General features: G+C 43.4%; 2 long non-coding RNA genes and 2 pseudogenes across 8 annotated transcripts in view; 3 read left to right on the top strand and 1 right to left on the bottom strand.

Moving 5' to 3' along the window:
* Positions 1 to 3065, top strand: part of LOC119312047 — a 4513-nt gene extending 1448 nt beyond the window's left edge. For 5 of the 6 annotated variants that reach the window (XR_005151212.1, XR_005151214.1, XR_005151215.1 and 2 more), the window contains 4 exons: positions 244 to 515; positions 1038 to 1186; positions 1773 to 1939; positions 2006 to 2160. This is a non-coding gene — a long non-coding RNA (uncharacterized LOC119312047). Of the gene's footprint in view, positions 1 to 243; positions 516 to 1037; positions 1187 to 1772; positions 1940 to 2005; positions 2161 to 2897 lie in introns of those variants that run through there. The other variant, XR_005151211.1, reaches the window with a different exon arrangement.
* Positions 3066 to 6659: 3594 nt separating this feature from the next.
* Positions 6660 to 8897, top strand: LOC119306323 (annotated as a pseudogene).
* A 4039-nt stretch (positions 8898 to 12936) lies between these two features.
* Positions 12937 to 15640, bottom strand: LOC119306322. Of its 2 annotated transcripts, XR_005148924.1 has the most exons (6): positions 15319 to 15640; positions 15135 to 15228; positions 13486 to 15060; positions 13335 to 13390; positions 13173 to 13262; positions 12937 to 13096 (listed from the first exon to the last, which is right to left on the bottom strand). It is a non-coding gene; the product is annotated as an uncharacterized LOC119306322 (long non-coding RNA). The 2 variants fall into 2 exon arrangements; XR_005148923.1 differs by having other exon boundaries at positions 15135 to 15640.
* Positions 15641 to 19022: 3382 nt separating this feature from the next.
* Positions 19023 to 21289, top strand: LOC119312046 (annotated as a pseudogene).
* The last annotated feature ends 390 nt before the right edge of the window (positions 21290 to 21679 follow it).

The raw sequence follows: 21679 nt of genomic DNA, 5'->3' as shown, positions 1-21679 counted from the left end.
GATGTAGAAGTGAAATTTACTAAAAATTTAACCTACGTTTTTCCTTGAGAAGGTTTATAAAATTATAAGACATAATTTGATGAAAGAGATATCTCTACTTCTTGGTGTTGCATCAAGGCCTTGATATTGGACTAGAATGCATATGTTCTATATAAAAAGACAAACCTCATGCATTTGTTTTGATTGCAACATTTTTTGTAGTCATCAATAGTAATACGTCAAGTACTGTTTGATCATTTTTAGGGTATTGTCAATCTACTTACAGACCACTTGCGTTGGGCAAGAGGGTTCTGCTGTGGAGACCAAGAAAAAGGATGGGAACATTGGGGACGCCTCAGCTGCCATCGATGAACGCAACTCGGAACAGGCAAAGCTCCACGCGAGGCTCCCCTGGCTGCCGAGCATCTCTGAGAAGCCCAAAATGATATGAGATGATGTCATGGTGATCGATAGTGCCACGCAGGTTATGCCGGAGACCATCATGTTCCCTGTCAAGTTCTTCCAGTTCTTCACCGGTGAGGCGGCTCTAAAATCTTTGATTTCATGTCAATTAAAAAAAGTTTGTAGGTGTGTTGGTAGTGGCACACAAAACTGAAAAAAAATCTTCTTGCATAAGCGCTGGATGTTATTGAGAGTATTATTACATATTGAATTTAATTCCTTTCTTGCACCCACAGTTGAGCTAAAGCTCTAAACTGCACACTCGCACCTGATCAGGATTTAGTTGTAAATTGTTGCCACCGTCAAATTAATTAATATGAAGCCAGCAATTGCTGGGTACCAGAGGAATTATGTTGTTCTAAATAATGATTCCTAAACTACGATGTCTGTGTGGTGTTAATCTTTTGGGAAAGGATTTGGAAGCTGGATAGACACTGGTCAAGATGATAGGAGCATATACTCAACAAAGAAATTAGTTTAATTGTGGTAGAAAGCATGATTACAGACATTAATTAGTTTAATTCAGTACAAAATTTTGGGTATCGTTATTAGTGGTTCGTGACTGAAAATTTGTTTGAAATTACTATCATGTGCAGAGATTCTGCCAGCAGCAAGCGAGGTCATCTCCTTCTTAGACCAGTACTAAGGACCGCCGTTATGTGGATCCATTTTACATGCAAATGTCGAGCCCATCATATCGTGTTCGACCCATGAACTGGAAGGATATATTGCTTGCCATTATGTGGTATAGTTGTCCTTTGAGATATATTGCTGTTTGTATGAATTATGAGCTTCTCTGTGTCTAAATTGTACTCAAATAGTCTTCCAGAAATCTTGTTTTTATCCACTTTGGAGTAACTGTTCGTTGCTTGACACTTCGTTGTCTAACCCTCAATTAAAGTTATTCCTATATTCAGTTTGCTATACCAGTTTATGTATATAGAGGATGTATTATGCATGATATTCCTGTGAAATTTTCGTTGACTGTATTTGTAAATTTGTATGAAGGTGTTATCAGATTACCAACTCATAGATACAAGTGATCGAATATTAGTCAGTATATTACATTTTTTATCTGCTTATTTATCTAATAAGTTGTGCCTTTTGGAATTATGTCATCATAGTGGAATTTCAAATATGTTAGTGATTACATCTGAGATGTAGTAGTGTTAGTTTTGATGTGAGATAAATGCCTGTACATTTTACTGTTTCTCTTATGTATTTTCGAAACGTAGTTTTTTTATTTGGCGCATCGCCTGGCAAGTATATATCTACTACTATTATAAAGGGGAGTATGTAGGTCATTTCGTTTCCTCCCCTCCCCATCCTAGGTTGTTGGTCAGGCCAGCTGAGGAGAGGCACCAAATTAAGAAGAGAGAGACATCAAAGATGGAGCTGTGTTTAGCTTCTCGCTCATCAGACCTTACCCGGCAGAGCTGCTTGAGGGGCTTGCTGCCATGCGGTTTTGCTCAAAATAGCTAGAGCACACACGTGATAGGTGGAAATCTCTTGCTTCTTGGCTTGATTTGGTTCAGTTTTTATTACTGATTTGGTTTGCTTGCAGGGTTGCTTTGGTTTACAGGGAGGAGAGGCTGAGGCTGATGCTTCTAGAGTTGGTGTACGTTGCGTAGAGAGAGGTGAGGATCTCACTCCAGTATCTTGTAAGTCTGGAGTAGGACAATACGTTGGGCCTTTTCATTAATGGATGTTGTTTCTGCATGTATCTTGACTATATATTTGATCCGATGCATTACTTTATTTTCTAGAAACTTTACTCTTAGGGTAAGTGCAAGTAAAATGTCGGTTCACATTGGAAAAATTCACTCGGCGTTGTCCTTCTGTTTCATGCATGATGCAATAACCATAAAACATGTTTGGCACCATGGAAGCCACAAGGTTACAGAACTAGAGACATGTAACCTACTTAATGCCTTATATCTGTCTTCCTATGTTTAAATATTTAGATATTTTTCTCTAAATTATTTATATATTTTTCGATCATGTCCCGCCTCTCACTGATTATTTATTTATAGCAAATCCATGAAGTTTATGATTTTCGCATATAGCTATTGTTTTACTTTTGCCTTGTTGTGACCTGTGAGTACAATTAGTCTTCTGGCTAAATTCTTGTTTTATATTCCCACATCATCTTAGATATTTCATTCATTGTCACTACTCTTAATTTTGGTTTACAAATTTGCTGTGGGTTAATGAATTTTTCAGATTCTACTGAATTTTTCATGTTGAATTTGATTGTATACATACTTGCTAATCCAATTATAGATAGCTAAATAAATTGAAGATGATGCCACTTTGTGCATTGTACATCTATTGGAAATGGCAATAGTTACATGACCAACACTTTCCCATTCATTTTAGTCTGCTATTCTGCTTGTACTATCATTTCTTCAGATATATAGATTTTTTGTTCTACTAAACTCTCATGCTACTTGAAGTTTACGTAAAGAGTTTCGGGGGAGCAAAGCAGAAAGGAGTTCGGTGCGAAGGAGAATAGGAGGGAGGAGAGATTTTTTTGTGCGTTAGATGGATTGACAAGTACCAAAGTTTGATGCAAGCAGAATTGAAACCTGTCCATGGATTACCTTCAGTCCCACATTCCAATCAACAACATTGGGCCGAGCGAGCGCGCGGGTGCCGCAAGAGGCAATGGGCAGCCGATGGAGACTGAGTGGCGAGCGGCGGTGCTGAGGTCGAGCGGTTGGCACCAGCGGCGAGTAGGCAATTACCGTGATGGGCGAGCGGACGGGGCGAGTAGGTGTCACGATTGCATCACAATTGGAATAAAGTAAACAATGCATACGTGTGGCCATTAACTGATTTTGTATGTTGTGTGCTTGGGTTAACAGCCAGCCAAATCAATCAGCCAAGGGCCATTATGTACAGTGAGTGTGTTAGCGGTGGGTATATCTGAAGATTATTTCTCAACTCGGCATGTGGGTAGAGACTAAAAAGACGATGCCATGGTAGCATGGCAGACCTGGCAAGTGCCACGAACATCATGATATTCTTCCTTTTCTTAATTCCTTGATTTGAAAAATAATTTGCTCTGCGTGTGTAGGAACATAGCAGTCAGGCAAATGACACTTTGGCATCTCGATCTATCAAGGGAAATAATTTCTTTACTTTAGAAAATGTGGGTTCGGATTGGTCTGTTGAGTTATGGCTGGCTGATCGGAATAATTTTTCTATTTAAAAAATATAGCAAATAGCATTTCATTATAGATTGGTCTGTTGAGTTACGGCTGGCTGATCGGAATAATTTTCCTATTTAAAAATGTAGCAAATAGCTTTTCATTAGAGATGGCTTTGCAGCAAATTGCAAATCGCGCAAACCAAGCCATCGACGCCTCGTCGCTCTCGCCGGGAGCGACACCGCCTGTCTCTTCTTCGCATTCTTAGCCGGCATCTCCTCCATCCAGATGCCCTGCGGCACGAGCCACTCCGCCACCGGTTGGGACTCGCCCTTCAGGAAGTTTAGGTCCGTCTTCGGCCGTCCGGCACGCCACACCGCCACCATAGGAACGAGAAGCCTCATAGGCGGTGGGATACATGCCGAGCCACCAACGCTGCCCGGCGTCGAAGAACTCCAGTCCGAAGTTCACGGAGGGCTTCGCCCTCATGCCAAAGAAACCGAACTTTCCCTTCAGTGTCTTCTTCGGCGCCATCGGGGAGCGGGCGGCGGCCAAGCGGGGAGCGGGGCGGCGACGTGCGGCGCGGGGCGGAGGCGGACGGAGCGGGGCGGCGGCGTGCGGCGCGGGGCGGAAGCGGACGGAGCGGGGCAGCGGGCGGACCGGAGAGACAGGCGGACGAAGCAGGGCCGGAGAGGAGGCGGATGGAGTGGGGCCGGGCGGAGGATGGACCGGAGGTGGAGGCGGCCGGAGAGGAGGCAAAGGCGGCCGGAAAGGAGGCGGGCGGGGTCGGGGTGGCCAGAGTGGAGGCGAACGCGATGGGGCAGCGCGGCGGCAGGCGGCGGCCTAGGCGGGGTGGCATCAGTGGCGGGGGTCTGGATCTACGGCAAGGCGAGGCCTTAGAAAGTTAACATGTAACTCTTGCAAACTATTTCAAGAGCCCGTGGCAACACACGGGCAGTCTACTAGTATTAGTAAAAATACACATTGTCATTTTGTAAATATAAAGTGAGCTTTTTTAAACACACGTTGAATATATTTTTAAATGACATGAATATTGTTTAAAACATGTAGATATCTGTTAAAGTGCTAGAATATTTTGGGAAAATGTCACGAACATCTTTTTATATGTTATGAATTTTCTCTTTATAATTGCAAGAACAATTTTCTAAAATGTCATGAAACATGTTTATAAAACACATGAACATTTTTTAATGTCATGATTTTTCTGACTGATAAGAATTTTTTTTTTACAAATGATGCAATATTTCTAAAAAATATATGAACAGTTTGGAAATTGTTATGATCAAAATTTTAAACTTGTGAATATTTTTTAAATACAAGGAATGTTTTCTAATGTTACAAAAAAAATTATAAATTGCATGATTCTTTTTAAAGCATTAACATTTTTTGAAGGTGCGGTGAACATTTAAAAGTAATAATTAACATAATGTTTGAAATATATTAACATAATTAACAAAGGATGCAATATATTAATGTAATTTATAAAAATACATAGAAATCTATATTACAGTGCATTCACATTTTTTTGAAGGCACAATGAACATTTTCTAAAATTTAAGTAAGATAATCTTTGAAAATATATTTCACATTCATGGATTAAAAAAATACATGGAAATCTATTTTTATATATGTGATGTATTTATATCACATAAATATTTGTTGCCTAATTTTGTAACTAAATTCTGTCACACGAAGCTACATATGTTGAGCGACTTTATAGCAAATTGGATGGTGCAGGAACGGAATTGTTTATTGGGCCGGCCCAATATACATGCAACTAAGGCGACACAAACTTCGGGCTCGCTACAGGCGATAGGTAGACGTGCCCGTGTCCACCTCCCCAGCCTGCCGTCGTCGGATCATACGATTAAATTTGGCCACAAGTTAAGTCCACACCCCAATTGGCAACGAAGTCAGAATGTGATCATTTTTCGGAACCCTAAACTCCAATTGTAGTGGTTTTATGCAAATGCATGGGTAGCGTTGAATGACGTGGTGCCATTATTTAGGTGTTTTTGAGGAATGGAATCTTGCTCTGCTTTGGATCATAACTCTTTAATTTAACCACAAACTAAGCCCACGCCCACAACAAAATGATGCAAAACCCAATTTTGTTATATGGTGCAATATCATGCAAATCTTCTTTACAAGTTAAAGTTTACGCGTTAGCTAGCATCGGAATCCGAAGCTTGGATTTAGTACTACTAATCAGTAGTCTGGTCTTAAGAAAATAGCATGCTTCTAAATTAAACAACAAAAAGGTCATGAGATGTGTAGCAAAATCCACATAAACCAGATGTTCTAGGGGAACTAGCCAAAGTGATGAAAAGCACATATTATCAGTTTTGTCATCTTCCAGGGGTAGCGTTGGATATGTCACAGTGTGATGAAAAGAACATATTAATTTGACGACAAGTTAAGCCCACACCCCACGGCAAGTGATGCAAATCCCAATAAGGCTTCGTCATGCAATATTGTGCAAATCCTCTTTTCTAGTTAGGACTTTACACACAGGTATAGCTATCTCAAGCTTGGAATTTAGTACTACTAACCAGTTGTGTGATGCAAATCCTAATTATGCAATGCCATGCACGTCTTCTTTACTAGTTACAACTTTACAGGTTGGCGCCACTATCTCAAGCTTGGAATTCAGAATTGCTAATCAGTTGTGTGATTTTAATAAAACAAACAATGCTTTTAAGACGATCAGTTAAAAGGTTACGAGGCTTGTAGTGGTCTCCCACAAATCCGATGTTCTACAGAACTCAGAGGTACGGGAAGATCAGACAGGAAGCACCACGCTAACTCGAGATAGGATAAGTTCAGGTTTCTAACATATATACGAAATGACACAACGATGACTAATTAAACAAGAGACAACAAACCACTTATCTTGCTTTATGGCGCAGATGCTTCGAACCTTTGCATATCTCAGGGCTTGTGCCTCCCGTTAAATAGCCACAAATCACCGATGAAAACAACACTTCCCAGTCATCCATCTTTCTCTCAACTCTAACAAAAGCCCAACGAACCTCCACCCCAGCCATGGCAACCACCCTCGCACTGATGTTCGCCTCTCCATTGCGCACCAGACCCGCTTCGCCTTCCGCCTCGCCTCCGCTATCTCATCCAACCCCAAGTCTACTGTCAACAATGCCGCATTCTCTCCGGTCTCCCTCCACGTGGCGCTCAGCCTCATCACCGCTGGCGCGGGGGGCGCCACCCGCAACCAACTTGCCACGACACTGGGAGAAGGCGAGGTTGAGGGACTCCACACACTCGCTGAGCAGGTGGTGCAGTTCGTCCTCGCCGACGCGTCTAACATCGGCAGCCCACGCGTCGCCTTCGCCAACGGCGTATTCGTGGACGCGTCACTGCAGCTCAAGCCATCCTTCCAGGAGCTCGCACTGTGCAAGTACAAGGCCGAGGCCCAGTCCGTAGACTTCCAAACTAAGGTGATCCCCCTTCCTTGTCTTGCTCCTTCTCAAAATGACGGCAAGGTTTTTACCGGTAAACAAATACAGAGTAAAAGAATTTGTCTGTTATCTATGTCATAATTATTTTGAGGCTGGAGTATGGCATGCCATTGTTTCTCTCAAAGTCCTTGTTTTGTGCTGATGTAACATAGAGGTACTGTGTTACATTTAACTAATTAAGCCTCCAAAATTTGTTATAGTCCTTTTCCATTGAAATTTAGTGGGTATTTCTATACCACTGTTTTTAACACTAGATGTTTTAGAACAATTTCCTGCTTTCTATAGGTACATACATATAGTATTTGGGTTGGTTGGTAAAATAAAATAGATTCGACTTAATATATCCTACTTTTAAACCGTTCAGGCTGCTTGTACAATTTATTTTTGTCTAGCTCAAACTTGCAATATGCATGGAGTACTTATTAATCCCTTCTCATTTTTGTCCAACTTAATTATTGAATTGTAGTTATTGGTTACACAAATTTACCATACTTTGGTAACATTCATCGTTGTGCGGGCATGTTGCTTGTTGTACTCTACAGTAGCATACGTATAGGAATATGTATAACCAATCTCTATGTGCTGAACTCCCGTAGGTATTGCATAATATTGCTTCGAGATGTTGTGATGACCATTTAATCATTTTCGTATGCACATATGCTTTTTTTCTATCACCGTGCTTGTATGTGATGATTTTACTATGTGTGTGAAACCTTACTACATATACAAATGTCTTGCAAAAACCTTAGTATTCTGCTTTGTATTCTCAGCACAAGTATAATATTTTATACATTGAGAAGATTTTTTTAAAACATTGGTGACACAATAGTACTTTTCAATGTATTCTTATAACATAATTGACCTTTCTTTTATTTTGACTTGATCTAGGCCGCAGAAGTTACTGCTCAAGTGAACTCATGGGTAGAGAAAGTCACAACCGGTCTCATCAAAGATATTCTCCCCGCAGGATCTATTAGCAATACCACTAGACTTGTTCTTGGCAATGCCCTTTATTTCAAAGGAGCTTGGACAGATCAGTTTGATCCACGTGGAACAGAAAGCGACTACTTCTACCTTCTTGATGGGAGCTCAATTCAAACACCATTCATGTACAGCTCAGGAGAACAATATGTTTCTTCTTCTGATGGCTTGAAAGTACTTAAGCTTCCTTACGAGCAAGGTGGGGACAAGAGGCAGTTCTCCATGTACATCCTTCTTCCAGAAGCACCAAGTGGTATCTGGAGCTTGGCAGAAAAGTTGAGTGCCGAACCAGAGTTGCTGGAACAACATATCCCAAGGCAGAAGGTTGCACTCAGGCAATTCAAGCTCCCCAAGTTCAAGATATCCTTGGGAATAGAGGCATCTGATTTGCTCAAAGGTTTAGGTCTACAACTACCATTCGGTACTGAAGCAGATCTTTCAGAGATGGTGGATTCCCCAATGGCACAGAACCTCTACATCTCATCCATTTTCCACAAAGCATTTGTCGAAGTGAACGAAACAGGAACTGAGGCTGCAGCAACAACTATTGCTAAAGTAGTCCTGCGACAAGCACCGCCGCCCTCGGTCTTGGATTTCATCGCGGATCACCCTTTCCTCTTCCTTATCCGGGAAGACACTTCTGGTGTGGTTCTATTCATCGGTCATGTGGTCAATCCCCTCCTATCTTCATAATGTGTTTTCTCTGAAGTGTCTTGTCATTTGCCTCACCTGTTACATGTAAGAGGAGGGTTTCGACAATCAATCATGCTACCCATGCAATAAATCCAGTAAATGTTCTATGCTTGTGATGAATTCTACACTCGTATGTTGGCATATTATTTTTGTGGGAATCGTTTGTATCGAGGATTGCACCACCTTGAGCAAAATTACTAGATATGGCACTACCTACGAGTTTGGGAGACAGAGGTGGTTCAACACACTCATTTTGACTCTCTTTTTTCAGGAATAGAAAAAATACAATCAAGTCAAAGTAAAAAGCACATGAAATTGTAACTAGATTCTTGTCAAACATTGCAAAAAAAATGGTCCAATTGGATGGTAAAGTTCTTTTTCTTTAAAAATGAGGTTAAATGAAATGCCCTCCACCTTTTCTTTGCTCAATGCATTGAACCAAGTATATAAATAGTGCTGCTTAATGAAAAAGAATCTATTTTCCGAGCACGGGCTGAAGGCTCACCAACTACTGAACCACCGATTGTCTACAACCGGAGCCGGACATCATTCAACTGCTGATCGGAGTGGAGGTCGAGCCTTAGAATGGCAGCCACCGCTGCTACCTGGCAACAAAAGGCGGTGGCCGCTGCCATGGGTTGCTGTACAGCAAGACATTCCGAAGCTCGTCGTCGGTCGTCAGGTGGGGCTGTGGAAGGGTGACCGCCGGCCGTCGAGCAGCCGACGGACGGGAGGGTGTCCGCCGGCCGTCGGAGCGAGCAGCTGACACGCGGGGGTGGGTGGGAGCAACGTTTTGGTTACTGAATGGGGCATTTTTACCGAGGAGGACCGGTAAACATGGTTACCACGGTTACCACGAAATTTATAATTGAATTTTGAATTCAAATTCTTGCAAAATAGATATAGATAGCACTTGAACTTATATTTATCATTAAAGAGCTATTAGCTCAGTGGAACATGTCTACACGCATGCTGTGAGGTGCTGCCACACTTTACTATACATTGAGCGTTTGAATTAAAAAAAATTCAAAAACTCAAAAGAAAAATGCTGGAAATGCCCATTTACTGAGGGGGCAGAAATATGCAGTAACCATGGTAAATCTCGAAATTTCGAGCGGTAACCAAAACCTTGGGTGGGAGAGAAGCGTGGGGAGCGAGCCGAAAGTTGGGGAGCCATCGTCCACTTGCAGCATTACAGATGCAAGTGAGATCGACATGGATATATACCAAAACAATATCTAAACAGAACACCTATGTCCGTAAACTACAAGTGAAAACAACAAGACACATAGTAGTATAAGACTAAACGACCCCATGCTCTCATAGCAATCACTAGTCCACGAAGAGGCATGTATCGTAACTATTCAAAATGCATCAATGTGAAAGGGCGTAGTTATAAGTGTGTATACGATGAAGGAAGTCTGAACTTTGAAGCCAAATGCTTGGTATTGCTACTCATCAAATATTTACATTAAGGTGACAACTTTCGAATCACAATAGGACCTGTCGGGAATGGGAAATTTCCAAAGCTATCACCTATCCGAAGAGCTATAGCGAGGAAACAACCAAACATTAGAGCAGTATTTGATAGAGGCAAAGGTGCGTGCGTGAGCTCTAGTAATTGGTCCAGTATGTATAGCAGCAAGGGCTGTGGGTGTAACAATGGTATTGATGTCCTCATCAGTATCACTAGGGAGGAGGCAAACTGGTAGCAAGGCAGCTGGATGGAATGGAGGGTAAGCAAAAGAGTTCACCCAGGAGAGATGATAGGAGGTACACAGAGAGCAGCTGAGGAAAGGAATGGAGCTGCATGATAAGCTTAGAAAAGGTGAATAGAAGAAGCAGGACCAGGATAAAAGAGCCCAGTGGCAGCCTGCCATAAAAGCATTATGGGAGGTGGGCAACAGCTGAGCAAAGGTTTGTCGGGAATTAGTCCTCACTTAAAATTTGGTTATTCACAAATGGCTGTAAAGGGGGCATTTCTGTAACAAAAAGAAAAACGTAACAGTTATGATCTCTCAACTGAAAATACGAAGATAAGCTTACATTACATGTAAACCAATGTTATAAAGTCACCTTATACATTGCAATATCACGCAAATCTTCTTTACTACTCCCTCTATCTCATAATCTAAGACGTTTTTTGACACTACACTAGTGCCAACAAATGTCCTACAATATGGGATGGAGGGAGTAGTTAAACTTTACACATTGGCATCGCAATCCCAAGCTTGGAATTTAGTACAACAAATCGGTTGTGTGATCTTAGGAAAACACTATGCTTCTTAATTGAACAACCAAAAGGTCGCGAGACATGTAGCAAACTCCACATAAATCGAATGTTCTAGGGGAAGTAGCAAAAGTGATGAAGAGCACATACTATCAGCTTTGTCATTTTCTAGGGGTGGCATTGGGTAATGCCGCAGTATCGTCTATTGGATCATAACACAAAAGTTTTTTTTTGAAAGATCCAACAAATTGTTGGCTTGATTCAGATTTAGCAGAAAGCAGCGGAAGAACAACATGGTGAAGATCCGAAGATCAAAAAGAGAAAGAAAAAACTGCGGCCCTAATAGCTGCAGAGAGCTACACCCACCACAAACAACATGACTACACAACCGAAGCACTTGTCCTAAGCTAAGCATCACCACCGTGTCTCGAACAACGCCGATCACCTCCGAAGATAGCAGCAGCTCCCACTACAACTTCCCTCGCCAACGCACCATCCACCCAGGAAGCAGGGGGTAGATGGCGGGACTTGATCGATCCCAGAAAGAGCTTCGTCTTGGACTCATCGATGATGTCGTACATTGCGCCTAGAGCTTCACCTTGAACAGCGTGAGCACCGGAGGAGCGCCACAAAGAGCTTCCAGGAAGTGTCTCCAAAAGTGATGCTCCCAACAGAGGAACGACGTCAAACACGCCGCCATCACGCCGATCCAACACCGGACCTAGGATTTCGCCCGGAGACAAACCACCATCCGAGCACGAGGAAGATGCCGACACACCTCAGGTGATGCCTCCAAGGAGGAAAATGACACCCACAGGTGCCATCGCCACCGGCCTCTGGTCGTGCAGGACTTTCGTCCGTATCGCCGCACACCTTCGCTCGTGCCCATAGAAGCTCGTCCATGCAGTCTCGCACCGCCACCGCCGCAGAACCTAGTCGTAGAAGCCATGGAGTCGTGGTCCACCCTGCCCACTGCGAGCCTACAGTGACCAGATCAGTCCCTGCATCCTGCATCTATCACGGCCGGAGCCGCCTGCTCCAGCATCATAGGACCAGCGCGCAGGGCCGGCGCGCGTCAAACACACCATAGATCTGGCCAGGTTTGACCAGATCCGGCCGCCACACGCCGGAGGGGCGCCGCCCCGCCAGCCTGCGCCGACACCAAGGCACCTCCACGCGCCCTCGCCTGGCCGCCACCGCGCCAGGACACGCCCACCCCGGGCCGCGCCCGCGCGCGCCCTCGCCCTGCCGCCACCGGGCCAAGCCGTGCACCACGCCCGCTCGCCCTGGACGCGTGCCGTCGCCGGTGCCAGATCCGCGAGCCTGGCCGCCTCCGCGGCAGGCCGCACCACACCCTCGCCAGATCCGCCCTCACCTGGCCGCCCTCACGCCAGATCCACTCGCCTGCACGTCGTACCTGGCCATGCGCGCCACCACGGGAGCCGGACGTCCCGCGCCGCCCGCGCCTCGTGGGGAGGGGAGGACCCCGCCGCCACCGATGCACGCACGGGCTTTGCCCGGCGCCATCCCCTGGCGGTGGCGAGGGAGGGGGAGGCGAAAGTGTGGGAGGCGGCGGCGACGGGCTGGGGTTTCGCCCAGCCGCTCGCGGGAGCGGCGCGAGCGAAAGAAGTTGTTATCTGTCCACACCCACGGCAAGTGAAGCAAATCCCAATTAGGCTTTGTCATGCAATATCGCAAATCCTCTTTTCTAGTTAAAACTTTACACGTTGACTAGCTATCTCAAACTTGGAATTTAGTACTACTAATCAGTTGTGTGGCGTAAATCATAATTATGTTATGCCATGCACATCTTCTTTATACTAACTAGATGGTACCCCGCGCGTTGCTACGGGAATTTATGGATGAGAGTTTATGCAATGATAAATGTTGAAATCGTGAAATCAAACAAACACTTGCCAGATCGTTGGCTTGCTGTGGATCTCGGCCCTTCGCGTGTTACATGCTTGCTACACACCTTGTTGATAAATATTGCACCGTTGAGAAATTATATGGTAAATAGGATTATTGTTATCCGTTCATACCTCTCTTTGTTGGTAGTTTCATCTTCCGCAAATTCAGTGATCCTTTTAGCTAAAGAGTGCCTGCAAGAAAAAATTGACATTTGAATTTCCCGTTGAATATCTGCCGATTGATTTGTACAGAGAGTTCTAAGCATACTTGTTTTGTTTTTCCTCAGTGTCAATATCTGCCGCTAGGCAAGAGGGATATGTAGTATTGTTTGAGTCCTCTGGTGATTGGATCATTGGACTATGAAGAAAAAAATTGGTCAGCGGTGTTTAGATAGAGGTTGTAACTTCTACATTGGTATTCATGGCAAACCTCTCGATTATTATAATTGAAGATGAATGGGTCGTCAATTCTTTGATTGGAGATGGCTGGAGATATTACATGGTTCAAGTTAGTATTTTGCAGGCAAATTTGGTTGAAATTAGGAAGAATATACTTTCTGAATTAATAGAAATTATCTAACCTTTGTAGAGGGCAACACTTGTGCATTAGCGATAGAGAAGCTTTTCTTTATGACATGACCTTTGGGGATCTGAGGTACTGAATCAGTCTTCATTCCAGCAAGAATAACAGGGAGTCTTTCTGTGGACGGGTATGTATGGTGAATGTCATACTTAGGCAAGCGCCAAACAGCCTCATTTGGTGCAATATAGCGACACTCTCGATGAATATCTATTTCATTGGCCGTTTCACTTGGTGAAAAGGATGACCTAGCATTAGACTCCATTTTTTATCTGGTACAATCAAATCATTTTGTCACATACTTGAAAAGATTTTTCTTTTCTGATTCTACTTGAAAAGATATCTGCACATGCCTGCAGTGGACATTATGAGGAACAACTAATGTGTTAGTAATGCCAAGTCCATTTTTATTGCACAATGTGTGAAACCATTCTCTAATACAGTGGTCCGTTCATAGAAATATTGAGGGTAATTTGCAGTACTTTATCCTAACTAACCTCTATTTCTATGTTGTCTACACACTTGTGTTGAAGCAGTAGATTGGTTTATTTCAGGGGTGACAACATGTAATGACTGATGGTGGGGGTGTCCATGACTGCATGAGACTGAATGCCTACGAAGATGCATCGAAGAATATTTGGCACCATCCATCTTTGTAAACCATATGCACTCAATCGCCTTAAAAGGAAGAAGATTATAGCCTATATGTTTTGAACAAACGCAATGCACATAATAATTCAGGGGAAGAAATTCAATGGTACGTAATATGCATGGAAAGAAATATAAGTTGTGTATGCTCATCATGTGTAAACAATTAAATTTAGAGATGAGTATGTGCTTACCAATGCAAGTAGCAAGATATCTATGAAGCAAAATGCCCGACACCTTGCGATCTAGGAGTGCAATCTAGGGGAGTGCAGAAGGAGGATAACAAAAATGTTGATAGAATCAACATGAACACCACAGTCTGTCTTAAATTAAAAAAAGACATATGTTGCATTGCTAACAAACATACTCATGCACATATAATCATTTAACTAATTTAACTATCCATTTTTTTACGAATAACTAATTGAACTATCCAACCCAGAAGAAAACTAAGATAATCTTGTTTCTACGGTATAAGGGAGATGAACAATTATAAATGGTCAACATGAAAGGGATAAAAAAATTTCCTACAGAGTAAAAGTGATTGGTAATTGAGAAAAGCCCATATCCAATTCCATGATACTCTTCAACAACATGCAAACATGAATCGATACCCCTTGCCTCTTTCCGGTTAGTTCATCTAGTACCTATTGGCAGTGATTCAGGTATAATAATATGGGCAACAAAGAGAGTTTTTTTGGATGAGCAATATGTATCTAGAAGAACTATAGCAAGTACCACGAAAATTGAAAGCCTAATTTTTCATATTAGTAGTCTATCATTCCTGCACATGACAAAGTAAGAGTAAGGCACAATCTGGAAAAATGCAAAGAGAGTAAGAGACCTGTGAAGTAATGAAACAATTCCCAGCGGCAAGAGATGTTTGAAGCATAACATGGAGCAGAGCACCTTTGATCTGAAACGCAACCTGAGAAGATTCAAAGGCATAAGCATCTTGATGAGAAAATCATAGGCTGCTCGAAACAGAGAGTGTGCCGCTACCAGGCCGGAGGCCTCTTTCCAGATGGGACGCGAGAAGGCGTCTGTGATGACGATGGCACTACATAGGGGTATTTAAACCCACTTTCTTCCGCATCTGCAGGGTAATGAAAGGCGAGGTAATGAGGGGAGGAATTGTGTGGTGCGGCAGGCCGTTTCATGTGCATTTGTGGCTGGGATATCATACGTCGTGGAGGCAGAAGGGTAGTGGTGGCTATAGAGCGGTAGCGGGAAGAGAATTAATGCACGGGAGATCGTCGGTCGTTGCGGCGACGGCATGTGGAGGAGCCTCGGTCGCGGTGGTGGTGGCAGGAGGCTGAGGAGCCTCGGTCGCGGCGGCGCCATCTGGCCAAGAGAGCGTCGGGCATGGCGGAGGCTGACCGGAAGACTGGCCAGGGAGCGATCAACATGGCGGTGGTTAGCCGAGGGATAGTCCGGGGAGTAGTAGCGTCGCGCCGGCGGCTGGCTGGTGGACTGGGTTGGGAGCGGCGGCTGGATGGGGCAAATAGGGTGCACGATGGAGGATAATATTTCTGACGTGATGTGGGTAGGATACATGGGCTATTTGTTTTCCACGGGCTAGAACGTGCTCAAATCCCACCAACTACCAGCCCACCTACGAAAATTTGACCGAAGGCCTAGGAAGCGAGCGGGACAGTACCAATGAATGAATCGTTATTTCCCACTTAGCGGTGGCAGGTCTTAGTAAATTTCATCAACTCTGATCAGACGGCTCTAGACTAATGAGGTATACTACATCAACGGTTGTAACACTTGAAATGACGTGGCTTCATTAGGAGGCAGGAAAATCAGCTAGTGGGGTTCCCCTATTTAGATATAGAAGATTAAAACTTTACAGGTTGGCATCGCTATCTCAAGTTTGGAATTTAGTATTGCTAATCGGTTGTGTGTGATCTTAATAAGATGACCAGTTAAAATGTTACGTGGCGTGTAGTGGTCTTCCATAAATATGATGTTCTACAGAATTCAGACGTACCGGAAGCGCCACGCTAACTCGAGATGGGATTAGTTCAGGTTTCTTCCATATATATGAAATGACACAGCGGTGACTAATTAAGAGAGACACAACAAACCACTTATCTTCCTTTTATGATGCTTTTATGATGCAGCTGATCTTTATGGTTTTGTGGTTATCTATGTCACAGTAGCCATACCAAATGGAGTGGCCTTTGTGGTAATCCCTATGTTTGCCTGCATAAAGGATATAGCCACCATGTATGACCTCAACAGAGAACTGGTTGCTTAGGGGTCCTGCAAAACGTTCAAAGTTGCAATGTTCAAACAAGATAAACAGAGACATTTATGAAGGTTCAGTCAAGCTGAAAATATTCAATTAACTCCAAAAGTTCGGTTACTGTATCAAACCACCAGTAGCTCAGTTAACTGATTAAGCAGGACCTAACCAAGGGTACCGAGCAAGCAGTAAAGTAATGTAATTGGACCAAAACAAGCAAAGTGGCAATGCTCAGTGTCAATGTCCAATTATTGTACTAAATCAAGTTCAGACATGTCAATATTCAGACAGGTTAACACATATAAATGCAGTTATCTTACAGAGCAAATTTCATACATGTTGCAGAAAGAAAGCACGGATTCATGGCCTCCATTGACCAAATATATGATCTTTCATGGGCAAAATGATCATCTCATGCGCAAAACGATCATCTCATATCATTATCAACAACCAGGCCATATAAAGCAAAGAAACAGGGGAGAAGCGAGCATGGCCTCCCCCTAACATGCTCCAAAATCAAACCCTAATTTTGCTATGCAAACCCTAGACCATCTCTAGATACAAGATCCATAGCACATCAGAAACCCTAGCTTTGATCTGTGGCCCTGCTAAACGTCCTCTGCTAAAACCCTAAACCCTACACCATTCGTGGCAAAAAGGGAGAGAAATAGCCCAAACCCTAGCAGTTGTGCGCAATTGACTCGCACGCAAGCTCTTCCCCGAAGCTTTCGTGGACAGATCAAGCACAATACCTGCCAGCGACGGTGACGTACCATAGAGGGGTGGCGAGGCATGGTCGTCGCGACGCGACGGTGTGAGAGGGACGTCATGCAGGCCCCTCCCAAATGGTGCGGAGGGCGGCGGCGCAGCGCCGACGACGAGCTCATGGAGCCATCGCCATGCTCGCCCACGCTGGAGATGACGAACCACCTCGGCGGCGACGACGAACCAGGGGAGAAGCGAGAAGCGGGAGAGTGGCTCGGTTCGGCAACTGTTGGGCTCGGTCCGAGCGGGTGTGGCTCGATCCGACCAGGTGTACGACCGGGTGGGGAGGGGGGGCAGATCTTTTAATAACTGCCAGTTTTGCAAAAAATAATTGTGTGCATGCGTAATCGAGCGGCTGGGCACATGTGGCAGTCAATGCACACTTGGCATCGGTTGACTCGAGCCAGCTCAGCGCATACGTACACAAAACCGTATAATGGACCATAGATGACCCCTTAGAGCAAGTTTGGTGACTGTATTTTGGGTATTTGTAACCACAGGGACTAAAGCTAACGCCAGCGCAAGTAAATGGACCTGTAGTGAATTTTTCTCTTTGAGGAATGGAGTCTTGCTCCACTTTGGATCAATGGCGTACCTAAGCGGTGTGCCATGACACACCTAGAATTTTGGGATTTTTTTTACCATGTACTCCCTCCGTTCTTAAATATTTGTCTTTTTAGAAATTTCAAATGGACTATCACATACGGATGTATATAGACATATTTTAGAGTGTAGATTCACTCATTTTGCTCCGTATGTAGTCACTTGTTAAGATCTCTAGAAAGACAAATATTTAGGAATGGAGGGAGTAGTAATAATTAGCTGATTTTCAAGGCCCATCCGAACCAATTGAAATAGACCTTTTTTTAGAAAAAAGTGTACACGCATTCCTTTTTTTTCTGGGTCCGTCCCTGCTTTGGATCATAACACTTTATTTTAACCACAAACTAAGCCCAACCCCACAACAAATGATGCAAATCCCAATTTGGTATATGGTGCAATATCACGCAAATCTTCTTTACAAGTTAAACTTTAGACGTTGGCATTGGAATCCCAAGCTTGGAATTTAGTACTACTAATCAGTTGTGTGATCTTAAGAAAATACCAAGCTTCTAAATTAAACAACAAAAAGGTCACGATACGTGTAGCAAACTCCACATAAATCAGATGTTCTAGGGGAACTAGCAGAAGTGATGAAAAGCACATACTAATATATTATCAGTTTTGTCATCTTCTAGGGGTAGCGTTGGATATGCCGCAGTGTCATCCGTTGGATCATAAACTTTAATTTGACCACAAGTTAAGCCCACACCCCACGGCAAGTGATGCAAATCCCAATTAGGATTTGTCATGCAATATCATGCAAATCCTCTTTTTCTAGTTAAAACTTTACACATTGGTATAGCTATATCTCAAGCTTGGAACTTAGTACTACTAATCAGTTGTGTGATGAGAATCCTAATTATGCAATGCCATGCACATCTTCTTTACTAGTTAAAACTTTAAAGGTTGGCACCGCTATCTTAAGCTTGGAACTCAGTATTGCTAATCAGTTGTGTGATTTTAAGAAAATGAACAATTCTTTTAAAATGACCGGTTAAAAGGTTACGAGGCGTGTAGTGGTCTACCACAAATCCGATGTTCTACAGAACTCAGACGTACGGAAAGATCAGACCGGAAGCGCCACACTAAGCTGATAGGATAAGCTTAGGTTGCTTACATATATACGAAATGACACGACAATGACTAATTACACAAAAGACAACAAACCACTTATCTTGCTTTATGACGCAGATGCTTCGATCCTTAGCATGTGGCTCCCGTTAAATAGCCACAATTCACCCATGAAAACAACACTTCCCAATCACCCATCTTTCTCTCAACTCTAACAAAAGCCCAACGAACCACTACCCCAGCCATGGCAACCACCCTCGCCACCGACGTCCGCCTCTCCATTGCGCACCAGACCCGCTTCGGCTTTCGCCTCGCCTCCACTATCTCATCCAACCCCGAATCTACTGCCAACAATGTCGCATTCTCTCCGGTTTCCCTTCACGTCGCGCTCAGCCTCATCACCGCTGGCGCGGGGGGCGCCACCCGCGACCAACTCGTCGCTACACTGGGGGAAGGCGAGGCTGAGAGGCTCCACGCGCTCGCCGAGCAGGTGGTGCAGTTCGTGCTTGCCGACGCGTCCTATGCCGATATCCGCGCGTCGCCTTCGCTAACGGCGTCTTCGTGGACGCATCGCTGCCGCTCAAGCCATCCTTCCAGGAGCTTGCAGTGTGCAAATACAAGGCCGAAGCTCAGTCCGTGGACTTCCAAACTAAGGTGACCCCCCTTCTTTACCTAGCCCGTTCCCAAAATGACGACAAGGTTTTCACCATAAAACAAATACATGGTAAAAAGGTTTGCTCGTTATCTATGGCATTATCATGTACAAAGTTAAATAACTATGGCATATGCCACTGTTTCTCCCAAAGTGCTTGTTTTGTGCTGATGTAATATAGTGGTATTGTGTTTATGCTGATATTTAGAAAAGCCTCAAGATTTGTTATAGTCCTTTTTCTTTTGAAATTAAGTGGTTATATCTGTACCACTGTTTTTAACACTAGAAGTTCTAGCACCGTTTTCAACTTTCTATAGTTACAGACATATAGTATCTCGGTTGGTTGGGTAAAATAAAATAGATCTGTCTTAATACCCTACTGTTAAACCATTCAGATTTATGCAATTTATTTTTGTCTAGCTCGTACTTGTAATATGCATGGAGTACTTATTAATCCCTTGGCATTTCTGTCCAACTTAATTATTGAAATGTAATTGTTGTTCATCTGAATTTATGATACCGTGGAAATATTCATCGTCGTGTTGTCATGTTGCTTATTGTGGTCCAGAGTAGTGTACATATAGGAGTATGTATAGCCGATATCTATGTGCTGAATTTTCCTAGGTATTGAAAAATGGTGCTTCGAGATGTTGTGATGACCATTTAATCAATTTCGTATGCACATATGAATATTTTTCTGTCGTCTGTGGTTGTATGTGATGATTTTACTATGTGTATGAAACTTTATTATACATAGATATGCTTTGTAAAACGTTAGTATTCTGCTTTGCATTCTTGGCAACTGTAATATTTTGTACTTTGAGAGATTTTTTTTCAAACTGGGTAGCACAATAGTGTTGCCAAATTATTTTCATTACATAACTGAGCTTTCTTTATTTTGACTTGGTCCAGGCCGCGGAAGTTACTGCTCAAGTGAACTCATGGGTAGAGAAAGTCACAACCGGTCTCATCAAAGATATTCTCCCCGCGGGGTCTATTAGCAACACCACTAGACTTGTTCTTGGCAATGCCCTTTATTTCAAAGGAGCTTGGACAGACCAGTTTGATTCACGTGTAACAAAAAGCGACTACTTCTACCTTCTTGATGGGAGCTCAATTCAAACACCATTCATGTACAGCTCAGAAGAACAATACATTTCTTCTTCTGATGGCTTGAAGGTACTTAAGCTTCCTTACAAGCAAGGTGGGGACAAGAGGCAGTTCTCCATGTACATCCTTCTTCCAGAAGCACCAAGTGGTATCTGGAGCTTGGCAGAAAAGTTGAGTGCTGAGCCAGAACTCTTGGAGCGCCATATCCCAAGGCAGAAGGTTGCACTCAGGCAATTCAAGCTCCCGAAGTTCAAGATATCATTTGGAATTGAAGCATCCGATTTGCTCAAACATTTGGGTCTGCAACTGCCATTCAGTGATGAAGCAGATCTTTCGGAGATGGTGGATTCCCCAATGCCACATGGCCTCCGCATCTCATCCGTTTTCCACAAAACGTTTGTCGAAGTGAATGAAACAGGAACCGAGGCTGCGGCAGCAACTATTGCTAAAGCAGTCCTGCTAAGTGCAAGTCCGCCCTCAGACATGGATTTCATCGCGGATCATCCTTTCCTCTTCCTTATCCGAGAAGACACTTCCGGTGTGGTTCTATTCATCGGTCATGTGGTCAATCCCCTCCGATCTTTGTAATGTGTTTGCTCTGAAGTGTCTTGTCATTTGCCTCGGCTGTTACATGTAAGGGCAGGGTTTGGACAATCAATCATGCTACCCATGCAATAAATCCAATAAATGTTTTATGCTTTTGATGAATCCTACACTCGTTTGTCGGCATATTATTTTTGTGGGAATTTTCTGTATCGAGGATTGGACCACCTTGACCCAAAATACTATCTATGCGATTACGTGCGAGATTGAGAGGCAGAGACGGTTCAACACACTCATTTTGACTTCTTCTTTTTTTGAAAGGAATAGAAAAAACACAATCAAGTTAAAGTCAAAACACATGAAACTGTAACTTGTCAAACATTGCAAAAAAGTGGTCCAAGTGGATGGTAAAGTTCCCTTTTCTTTAGAAGTGAGATTAAAGGAATTCCGACCACTTTTTGTTTGCTCAATTCACTGAACCAAGTACATAAATAGTGGTGCTGAAAGAAAGAAAGAAAGAAAGAAAGAAAAATTCATTTTCCAAGCATG

Source organism: Triticum dicoccoides, chromosome 5B (assembly GCF_002162155.2).
Source record: "Triticum dicoccoides isolate Atlit2015 ecotype Zavitan chromosome 5B, WEW_v2.0, whole genome shotgun sequence".
NCBI classification, from domain to species: Eukaryota; Viridiplantae; Streptophyta; class Magnoliopsida; order Poales; family Poaceae; genus Triticum; species Triticum dicoccoides.
Note: the sequence above shows the minus strand (reverse complement) of the source record. Positions and strands in the feature narration are given on the sequence as shown.